The sequence below is a fragment of the Paroedura picta genome, chromosome 6, assembly GCF_049243985.1.
Source record: "Paroedura picta isolate Pp20150507F chromosome 6, Ppicta_v3.0, whole genome shotgun sequence".
Classification (NCBI taxonomy): Eukaryota; Metazoa; Chordata; class Lepidosauria; order Squamata; family Gekkonidae; genus Paroedura; species Paroedura picta.
In genome coordinates, this window is record NC_135374.1 from 82,458,166 (window position 1) to 82,469,799 (window position 11,634).

The 11,634-nt window shown below is 43.7% G+C and overlaps 1 long non-coding RNA gene across 2 annotated transcripts in view; it reads right to left on the bottom strand.

The window, feature by feature from the left end:
• Positions 1-11,608, bottom strand: part of LOC143840716 (uncharacterized) — a 34,624-nt gene extending 23,016 nt beyond the window's left edge. The window contains exon 1 of one of the 2 annotated variants that reach the window (XR_013232344.1): positions 11,487-11,608. This is a non-coding gene — a long non-coding RNA (uncharacterized LOC143840716). The remainder of the gene's footprint in view (positions 1-11,486) is intronic. The other variant, XR_013232345.1, reaches the window with a different exon arrangement.
• Positions 11,609-11,634: the final 26 nt, after the last annotated feature.

Here is an 11,634-nt window from a genome sequence, read left to right on the forward strand (position 1 = left end):
ACAATGGCAGATTGCTCATTTCTTGCCTTGAAATCCCCAAGAGATGGAAATTCTTGGGGTCACCATGAGTTGGCTGTGAGTTGATAGCCCACTTTACCATCTAGAGAGACTACCGATTCTTTGGAAAGCATCAACAAAGACTAATGTGATGGCCTTCAAGTCCTTGTTATTTTACAGGAATTGTTCATCTTATTGCCGAGCATGTCATCTGTATTTTCAACATGGTACTCCTTTATTCCAATATCTATAAGAATAATGTCCTTGCCTTTTTTATGATACAAGCTTTTTGAACATCCTTGACATAGAATCCTAGCTTTAGGACTGCCATTGAAGTAATTTGTAATGGTTTATAATAGGAATAGGATTAGAATCTTTTGGTCCTTTAAAGAACTCTATTGTGAATTGTGTTTCCTGCTCAGGGCTAGCTTTGAAAGCAAGGGAAGAGTTTTTGGCTTCATCTATTCTCTTCCTGTGAACTGCAGCACACACCACCATCATCATTTTCCATAAATCTTTCTGCACCATTAACTATACATATTTATAAATGAAAAAAGCCTCAAGCCCAGCTGACCTGCTACCAAGGTACAAAGCAGGCAGCATGTTTTGCATGAAATTATTACATGATTTTCATTGTGTGTGTGTGTGCGAGAGAGGGGACACTATTTCTCCTAGCATATTCCTATGTACCAGCTGCATTCTTCAGGCAGCCTTCTTTTGATCAGACCAATATTCTCTCTTGGGGTTGTCCATAAGGTAGCAGGTCACAGGAGTTCATTGCCGTTGACTAGCCAGAGGACATCTTTTTCCTGGAAGTGGATGAACGGTATTAATGTTGGCTTAAACAAGGCCACAGTTTTGTTACCTGCCACAAGAGGGTTGGCACAGCATGAGAAGGGGAGCGTGACTTAGCAGTCAGTCAACTGCAAGAACCTGGACTCCAGAGGGACCTTGGGGAGACTGCACAGGTTCCCAGCCAGGAACGCAGATCCCCTTAACAACTAGAATCCTCATATTAAGGGAAGCTACCTATTGGGAGGGCCAAAGGGTGCCAGTCTCTTGACTGACACCAGGCTGCCTGACAAAACGAGCCCCTTGCCTTCCCATCCGAATCAGCCCCACTCATTTATGTGCCACCTCTTATAGAGGCCCTGAACCCCAGGCAGTTCGAAACACATACCGGACCCTCCAACTTTTCAACTGTGAAACTTTCAACTCAGACACCATAACAAAACTATTTCTAACCGACATAACAGGGTAGGTGGGAGGGAAGTTGTTCTCATAGCATCCCAGGGCACATTCCACCTTTTATAAACTCTTTGGGTCCTGCCACACCCCTGTTTGCATGTGCCCTGGTGGCATGCAAAACACACCATGATGGGCCACTGGGATGGTTGCATCTGCTTTCAAGGCAGTCCTCTGCATTGTCAACTAGCAGCCCAGGTGAGTATCAGCCATGCATTGGTCAAATCTGGAGGAATGGCCTACCGAAGTGCAGAGAGCACCTTCACTTCCTACATTCAGAAAGGTGAAATGGTTTTCTATAAGTAATGGTTTTCTATATTTGCTGGATGATAAATTGTTTTGGCAGACACAGCTATATTTTTACCTTATTTTTATCCTGTGTTTTTATAACCTGCGTGTGCATTTAATTTTGTCGATGGACTGCCATGTTGTTTCCTCTGCATGTGCAACTTGTTTTGCTGGCTATCTTGGTTCTAATGAGATAAGGAAGGATATATGTATGTTAACTAAATAGATAAATGCTAGATGTTGACTAGAGGGGATCAGTGAAGGACTTTATGCTTTCTTAGCCTCAGACTTCAGTTGAGGACTTCATGGAATCAGACAGCTAGTGAGGCCAGGACATTGAGCAGCCATGCTTTCTCCTCCTCTGCTGCTATCACTTTGATGTGTAGATAGACTCTTAGGGAAACTTCCTTCTGGCTCTGACACACTCACTCTCTGCCAGACTTCTCCATCTTTGCCACAATGCACTATGGCAACAGGGCATGCTTTCCTGCATCTCTATCTTATCTGCATCTCTATCTATCTCTAATCTGTCCTGTGTAGTTTTGAGTTCCCTATAACAGCAACAACAAGCCTTTAATAGCATATAAATGTACAATATAAGAAGGGAAAGTGCAAAAGGATCCACTGCTAGAGAAAACAAAGGCAAAGATCATGCTTTAGAGTAAGACATAATACATTCACGATTTCTCATGGTAAGATATAAAAACTTTGCAACTGGTTCAATTATATCAGGGTTCCAGGATGTCAAAAGAAACTGAATCTTACGTTCATCCAAATACAGTTCTCTTTTACACAGTAGTGAGTTAAGGAATTTAGCTCGGATCGAGGAATAAAATGGACAATGGAAGAAAATGTGTGTAATTGATTCTATACAGCATTGTCCACAGGGGAACAACCTAGCTGAATACGGGATCTGTAGAAATCTTCCATATAAAATCTACCATTCATGTTAGCTAGAGTTCCCTATAATAAGGAACGCCAATTAGTTTGAAAAGTTAGTCTGTTAGTTTGATTCTTGCCTGCCCACACATATCAGATAAGTTCTGCTGCATTATAAACCTTGGACACTCTGCTAACTCATTGGAATAGTAATAATTGCAACAGAAGGGCCTTGACTTGTCTTGGACAATCTAAACAGGCTTCCTGGGTTCAAAGTGATCTTGACCATCAATGCCCTATATGTTTTGGGATCAAGAAATCTGAAGGACTGCATAATCTCTTATGAACCTGCTTGAATGTTATTGTCCTCTTCAGATGCCCTGCTTCAGGTGCCCTAGCCTTCTGACATTTGGCAGGTGGCAGCCCAGGAGAGGGCCTTATTGCTCATGAACTTCACTCTCTCTCCAAACAGAGAGTGCTTTGTCTGCTTCCTTCTCTAGTCATCTTCCATCAATGGGAAAAGACTGTTTTGTTCAACATTCTCTCAATGATCCCTCCCTGCTTCCTAACTATTGTTTAAAACATGACTAGCATACCTGGTATATGCCACCTATTTGAATGTAGGCTTTTACCTCCTTTCCACAAAGCTCTGGTCATTTTGCTGAACTCATAGACTTCTTATCCATGTCCTGATGGTAATAATTGCTTCCCTTCTTCCCAAAACTATTCCCATTTAACCCTGCTTTTCCTTAGATAATTTCTCTGTGTGGGGGGTTATGTACATTTTGTGTGCTTGTACTGCTTTAAGTTTCCCTTTAATAAAAATAGCATTCCAGTTGACTTCTAACTGGTTTATTTAAGAGTTTCTTAAACAATACATAGGTGGAGATCCTGTTGTTACCCATCTCTTGCTAATTTCCCCCACTAAGTCCATATACTTCCAATTTGGTTAACAGGTTGTATATTTTTAACTCTGTCCTTAACTCTTTTAAAGTTGTTTTTAAGAGGTATATTTGGTGGAGGGCTTATTTTAATAGTTCCACAATGTATGTTTTAAACTGTTAGTGGCCTTGGTAGCCCTTGCAAGGGCAGAAAGGAGGGCTATATGTTTTTTTTTTTAATAAATCAGTAAACTAGTTTGGAAGAAACCTCTTGCAGGAGCTGTGGTGGATCTGACTTCCTGTAAAAAGAGGTGAAAAGTAAATATTGTTAGGAACAGCGCTTGTACCCATCCTGCACAATATATAACTTGGACTTGCTTGCTGGGATAGTTAAATTCTAGGTGGGGATGAAAGTAAAGTTTCTTTTTAAGACTTCCCCAATGTCATAAATATGGATGATGGATCTCCTACCACTTTGGCTCATGCTTTGATTGCTGGTCACAAGCAGGGAGCTGATTTTTATTGAACATCTGGCTGTTCAAGAACACCTTCAGCCTATTTAGTGTGTTTCTTTCCATATCTTCAGATAGCATAGGAAAGTGCACTGGACAGCAATACCATGCAGGTGTATTCTCACACAGCTCAGTATGAGTCCTGGTTCCCATGTTATGTGGGCTGTCACCCCTCCATCAAAGGCTGGCACACCCATGTCAACCCTTCCTGACACTCCTGAGAAGACCCTGGCACCAGAGAGAGAAAAGCCAGGTCAAGCCTTGCAAAGCATAATGGGAGAGCAACTAGAACCCACTTCTGGCTCTGAAGCAGGACTTGGAGTTAGGCTTCGCCCAACCTACTTGCTTGCAAACAAAAGAGGAGTTTGTCAGCACACCTGGCAAGTACAGAGAGACAAAGGCACCCCACCCAAGACTCTCCTCCAGCCAGCCAAGCACATTGTCTTGTAAAGGGAACTGGCCACTCTTTTTCAACACCAAATCTAATCCAATATTTGGTCTTTGTCTTTTCCCTTACCACTATCCCCAGGCACAAGCAATCACCCAGGATTTGCCAGAAATGGGCCATCAGCCCTTCTAGACAGGAAATATTTCTTCATATTCCCAGCAGCTAGTTTCTTTGTCTCAGCAACCCGTTTTTTTGTTGGGACCCGGCTCCAGCCATCAAACTCTTTGTCCAAGCCCTGGACAAGGTAGGATCAGCCCCCTGTAACCTCAGGCCACAAATTTCCTTTAAATATTGGGCTCCCACAGCCACAAAGTGCAGTCAGTTTCCAGGCTACAGAAACTCTGTCCGACGTTCGTCTTGGTCCCTCGTCCGTCGCCCCAAATTGCTTCCCTGGACCTCCGGAACTCTGCTCCACCCAGAAGACAGGTAGATATCACATCCAATCAACACTTAGTATAGGTTCTTCCCCTATAAGTCTTTTCCTTGTGTGCTAGTGGCTAGGAATGTACATTTCTTTGCTAGAGTATGCATGTGTTGTCTTTTGTCTAATTAGTGTTTGTTAATAAAGTTCTTCCATGTTTAGATCATTGTCTGCCTTGGTTCTATCTCAGTGACATAATTACCCAGTAAACTGTGCAATACAAGGTCCCACGTTACGCCACGCTGCCTCTTGCTGGCTCTACTAGCTGATTCCCCACAACTAAATTTAGACACGTGTCCTTACAGACACGCATTTGGCGTAACACCCATCCCTCTACAGACCTTTGCTGCTCAGCAGCCAATTGTTTCAATACACAGGGAACAGACCAGGCTCTTGGCCACTGGTTGTAAATATGCTCTTTTAAAAGTTGCAACTGTTTGTGTAAGTCCATGTCCTGTTATTTCATGCATGCATGTTTTTGCACAGCTTTAAGGAAACTGTTCTTCTCCTGCTGAGACAAATCAATGTCCCTGGGAAGAGTCAATTTCACCTGTTGGGGAAATGCAGGTGGCAGGAATCCTGAAATCTTAGCTGCCCACCATAATCCGAGCTGTTCCACAGCTGCTTATGTTGGTAAGGAGATCTGGTGAGCCATTCACATAGAAGTGTCAACATCAAAGTTGTAGATCAGCCTGATCAGTATGTTTCCCAGGTAGTTCATGGCACCTTTACCTTTAGCTGATGCAGCAGAGGAAACGGCCAAAGAGGCAGTCCCAGTGACTAGAAATTGGTAAACAATTACAACAGAGTCAAGGATAGCAAGGTAGTTTTTTCTGCAATGCATAACAATAACTCCCTCTTATTATTCATTTTCAATCACATTTCTGCAGGTTTTGGAGGCATAATTCAAACTTCAAAACTTGTACACAGTGATAACAGTGGAATTGCCCACTGTATAAGCAGCAATGATTCTTTTGCATCACTCTTCATCTCTGGCCAAAAAAACTCATCTCCTTGGCCAGAATGGTTTTAGAGTCTTGGCTGAGCTTTAACAAATGGGATGCAGGATCTCTCCAAGCCTGCCAAAGCTGCTTAGAGAATTCCAAGCTCAGCTGCACTAGCTAACACTGCCAGTAATTCTGTTCAGTTCAGTGTTCAGATCACAGGCCAAGCCTGGTTTCCTCTGTCATTCTTCTGCCCTCCTCTCTCCTCCTCCTTGAAATTCTACTTCTCCCAATCAAGATTAGTTAGTGAATAGCTTCTAGCTTTACTAGTTGGTCTCAACAATAATGTAGTGTCTTCATCATTTCTTTTTTTTTTCTTGCTCAACTTGTATATAACTAAACAATTGTGGCATTTTACAAAACAAAAATTCTGAAGTATTAGAATTATTTTCCATGTCAAATCAGTATCCTTTCATCACCTATCTCACAGCAAGAAACTAACATAACTTGGTATGCTAAATTATAAAGGGGCACACACCTAGAAGAGAGGGAAGGTGGCATGGTGTATAGCCCAGATTTCTGTGAAACCCTGGGGCTTCTTGGTGGCCCTGGAAGGTTTCTCAAATAGGTGGGAGTTAATTATTATTAAAATTTAAAAAAATATTAAACATGTATTGGGTGATATGAAATTTATGACCTACCCCCTCCCCCAAATGGTCATTTATGTAGTGGTTAGGAGTGTGGTCTTCTAATCTGGCAAGCTGGGTTTGACTCTATGCTCTCCCATATGTAACCAAGCTGGGTGACCTTAGGCTTGCCACAGCATTGATAAAGCTGTTCTGACTGAGCAGTAATATCAGGGCTCTCTCTGCCTCACCCACCTCACAGGGTGTCTGTTGTGGGAGGAAAGGTGGATGTAAGCCACTTGAAACTCCTTTTGGTAGAGAAAAGTGGCATATAAGAACCAACTCTTCTTCTTCTTACAGCCTGTTCTCCTCAGATCTCAACAGCTAACCAGGGTTAGTACTTAGATGGCAGAGAAAGGCAGAGGCAAATCATGTCTGCTTCTCACTTACCTTGAAAGCCCCTTGCTAGGGTTGCCATAAATTGGCTGCAACTTACTAGCACTTACATATGTACTAGAAATATAGATTAGTAATCAGCATTTTCTCAATACATGTTCCGCCTTATAATACAACAGCACATCCTTTATCAAGTCAAGGATTGATTATTGGTATGGGCCCTACATGGGGTTTTTTTAAAGAATTCAAAACTTTGCATGGCCCTAAACTGCTTAGCAGGCAGGGCAACAAAGTCTTATCTGATGAAGACTTCAGTTGATAGCTAGTTTGTTTCTGACTACGACATGCTGTTTTAAATCTTGGCAGAGCAATCCTGTGATGGATGACGGCCACAGCAGACAGCTGTAGAGCTACTATGGCACCTCTGCCTACCTCCCTAAGGAGAAGTAATACAGTGGACAAGACGGGAAAAGAGATGTCCAGGCACTGTGATGTGACCAAGGCCGATCCCAGCATGGTTACCATGTAAGAGCTGCATGACAGACAAGTTCAGAAGGACCAAAGAGAGTAGCAAGTGCAGGGGGGCAAGTCAACTTTATAACAATGGCAGGGGGAGGAGACAGATAATCCAGGAAAGCAGACCACATCCTTAAGACATACCTCTTGTTAAAGGGACCTCCCCCTCTCCAGGGCTCATGCCACCTGTCAGTGGTCAGGGTAACATGCCATGAATACCTGACAGGCACTCTGGCCTTTGCAGCATCCTTAGCTCAAGGGGCCGCAGTGGCCGCATTGCTGAGAGCATCCCTGTCACCCCCAGTGTCACCCCAATGGGGGAGGAGCAGCAAACAGGACTGGCTTCTCCATTTCCCTCCCTACAGTGTTCTGTGGGGAAGGGCATTCCCTGCCATAATGTCTGCTTTTGACAACACTGCATTCCCCTCTAATAGGAAAGGGATGACAGTGACTGCAGCATTTAGAGAAGTCACCAGGGAGTGGGTGGGGCAGAGTGCCTAACAGGTGTTCAGCTGGCTGACCACCCTCTAATTCCTATAGGCTATATGGAGTAAGGGTAATGGGGGGGGATCTGAAAATCCTCACACACTGTCAGTGCTCCCACAGTGCAGAACCCTTACATCCTCCCTCAGCAGGTGGATGCTTCTGGTTTTCCAGGCTCTGGGCCCTGAAATACTAAGCTGTGTTTGTGGTGGTTTGGCCATGTGTGCCAAATGAACACCAGCAGACTCCTCTGGAGAGAACAACCAACTGAATGGAAGATCCAGCAACTGGTGCCATAGAAAACATGGCTTAAACAGATCGAGAAAGACCTTAGAAACCAGTATTTGACTATCCATATGGCCAAAACTGCTTCCACCAATCGCCAAGAGTGGAAACATTATAAACGAAGCAAAAAATCCAGCAGCACCTACAACAGTCATTGGCTGAGAGGACAACCTACTCCACCAACCGCCTGCTAAAGGACGAAAGAAGAATAAAAAGAAGAAGTGGTGGTGGCACTGCTGCTGCAGTGATGACATTAGCAATCATGGCTGTTGACATGGCTGCCACTCGCAAGACACCATCTGCCCACTGCCAGACACTCTGGATGGCCAGGACAGTGATCCCTTGGGCACACAGCCTTCTTAAGCAGTGGTCATGAGTGCAGCCTCTTCACTTTGAGTCATAATTAACATAACCAAATTATTCCAAGGCTTCTGGGGTCTGAGGGGTGCTTCCCTGGTTCCTTTGGGACTAACTACTTCATATGCACTAGCTCAGCTCAGGAGTGCAATGCTCTCATCTTCACTGGCCCTTGGGGACATCTGTGGGGCACAGCAGGAGTGGCAGGGCCCCAATCATGTCAAAGGGTATCAGGCACCTTACCAGCCTATCTGCATTTGCATCAATGTGCCTTGGGGGTTGCTTGTGGCCCGAATATCAAGACAGCCTACTTGAGGTAGCATGTCCCCATAAACATGTGACCATTCACCAGCAAATGGGATGTGGTTGGCCTATCAATGGACAGAGCTGGTTTCCTGAGCTGCTTGGGTTCCTGTGGGTATGCTGGCTGGGATGGGGGCTAACATCTGTTCATTTGAAACATGATCCAATAGACTATGCTGTCATTTTCACTGGCATAACTTTAAGCAAGTTTTAGGGGGTGTTCCTACCCTTTGAGAACTGCTTTAGGAGCTGATTAATTAGGCCCATCCCCTGTGGGATACCCCTGAGCATACAGATGCACAGAATTTGACTGCCACCACACTAGCATCTGGCACCAAAGAAACTGTGCAGTACAGCAGTTGCTGTGCACTGCACTGGGTTCTGCTCTCAGAATTCTTGGATAACTCCCAGTTATGTTGGCATTAGGATAAGATGGCCCTCTTTGCCTTTTGCACTTTCTCTATAGAATTGTGCTTTCAAAGTACTATATAGTTTGGGCCCATGATACCTGAGGGATGGTCTCCTCTTGCATGAAACAACCATCCTTTGAAATCTTTTAGAAAAGCCCTTTTCTGATACCTCTCACCTTCTGAATTAAATAAAGGCAGTGTTGGATCTGATAATTTCCTCTTTGCAAAGGAAACCAGACTCTCATATTTTCTAAAAAGGTAATACAAAAGTTGTTCACATTAAGAAAAGGAGGGGGAAAGCTTGACTGCAGATGGAAACACTTCATGTTCATCTTGTTATAAGTCATCAAACATTAAAAATGATAAGTTCCTTCTCTCCTTACTCTCATCCCCTGCACATAGTACACTCAGAAGAATTCAAAAGTTCCTTCTGCCACAAATACTGCTGCCTGGAATCTGATTCTTCACCCATCAGTATGCCAACTGCCTTCGTGTTTGCTTTATCTGGTGGCCATCGGTGTATAACCAAAGGGATCGAAGGTAAAGTAAAATAAGGAAATTTATGAATTAGTCTTTCATATTCATGCTTGGGGGGAGGAAATACTGTGTATATCTTTGCAGGTCTCTTAACATATCATTTTAACAATCAGTAGTGAGTTTCCCAAAAATAATGCTACTGGTTTAGCTACTTCCAAGGGCAGATAATCAGATTCTTCTGCCCAGAAGAAAAAGCCTGAGGCATCCCCAAATCAGGCTGAAAGAGGTTGTGACAAGTGTGTAATCTGTCTCGTCCAGTTCAAACACTAGACCCACAGTGCATCCAACTGTGTCACTTGAGCCCAAAAGCATCTGCTGGCACAATGGCCATGAAACTGGGAAGCTGTCCAGTAGACTTGTCATTTTCATTAATGTTGATGTCAGCAGGAACAATCACATATTCACCAAGGGAAATTTGTACCCTATTAAATTTTCTTAATTATTGTGGTGAGAAAGACTCAAGTGCGCTGATAATTAGCCAGTTTCATTTGGATGCAAGCTTCAGACATTTCTTCATTTTATTAACCTCAACCCTGACCTCCTTTCTTGATGTGCCTGCTTGATTTACATTCACCCACTTGTTTAATTTGTGTCAGTTATACAGCAGCTGCTATGATAGTACTTATCACACACCAAATAGGACAGTGATGTTCCTAAAAAAAGAGTCAATGTTAAAAGCTTAATCTCACATATTCCCTACCTTTATGAATTTTTTAAAAACTTGTTATTTGAGAATGATCTTTTTTATGGGAAAGGTTTTAACTAGGGAATCAAAGCATGTTTATATGGATTTCTTGGCTATTTCCACCCAAAGGGCCAAGTCACGTGATATCTCCTACCTGCAATAACAAGATAGTAAATTGCACTATTTCTCCCCTCCACACTTTAAAGCTTTCCTGCTGCCACATCTCGACTTTTCCCCTCTTCACTAGCAGTGAAAAAAGCACAAGAGAGAGCAATGTGATCTTTTACTCACCACTCCTTGGCCTGTCAATCAATGGAGGCAACCAATCGGAGGTTTTTGGGTCTAGCACTTAAAAAAAATTGAAACCTATACATGGCAATTTGTACACTTGGCAATTCATATTCATTGCAATGGATACACATTGCCAGATAAGGTAAAGCACAACCCCGCCTACTCCCCCCCCAAAAAAAACACAGCCAGCCAGTGGAGAGCAGAGTGAGGGAATCAGATTTCCACCCCTGCATCAGATCAAACTTCATTAGGATTCTCTCTAGTGGTTTTTCAGTAAGTGTCTCCTTCCCTTTCTCCTATCATTTGTCATGCCCCAATCCCTTCTACTCCTTTCTTCCCCACACCCCATTGGTCCATCTGCCTGCCACTCAGCCATTCTCTTCCCCAATTGCCTAGTACTCCTGCCCTCCCTCTCCAAGCACTTCTTAAGTGGGTGTGCTGTCACCATGCCACCTGAGCCCCATTAACTCTTCTGTCTAATTAAAAGTGGACAATAAGTTGTCCAAGCTTCTTTTTATGTTGGGGGGAGAGATCATAACTTCAAGGCTGTTTTAAAGAAGGGAGAGGACACCCAAATCTTTGCAGGGAAACCAGTTTGGAGCCCCCCCCCCATTAACTCAGAAATTGGCACAGGGCAGCCCCTGGCACAGGGTTTCCATGCACCCACCACCTCCCTCCAAACTGGCCTCCCCCCTTCCTCCACAGTATGTTTAAAATGTCATTTTCCCTTATGAAACCCAAGCAGAAAATCTTCCATAAAATTTTGGTTATTGTGCTGCTCTAACTAGGCACATGCAAGGGCAGTCCAGATGAATACACTCTTGGCCAGTAAGCATACCAAATAGCAGAGTCAAAGTCCAGTCTGGTTCTTAGCACTAGCTGTGGCAGACAAATTCCAAGAGAGAGCCAAATGGGAAATCAAGAAACAAGCCGGGGTCAACAACCGGAGGGGCAGAGTCAAAGCTAAATCAAGTCCAAATACCTAAATCTCAGTCCAAGAAGCTGTATCAGTGGTCATAAATCCAGGAAGCAGTTGGGCAGAGCTTTGCTGAAGCAAAGGCAGGCCAGGAGGTGACAGGTGGGCATGTGCGCAGGTTGCATCATGCTGAGAGCCATCTCTGTCTTGCTTA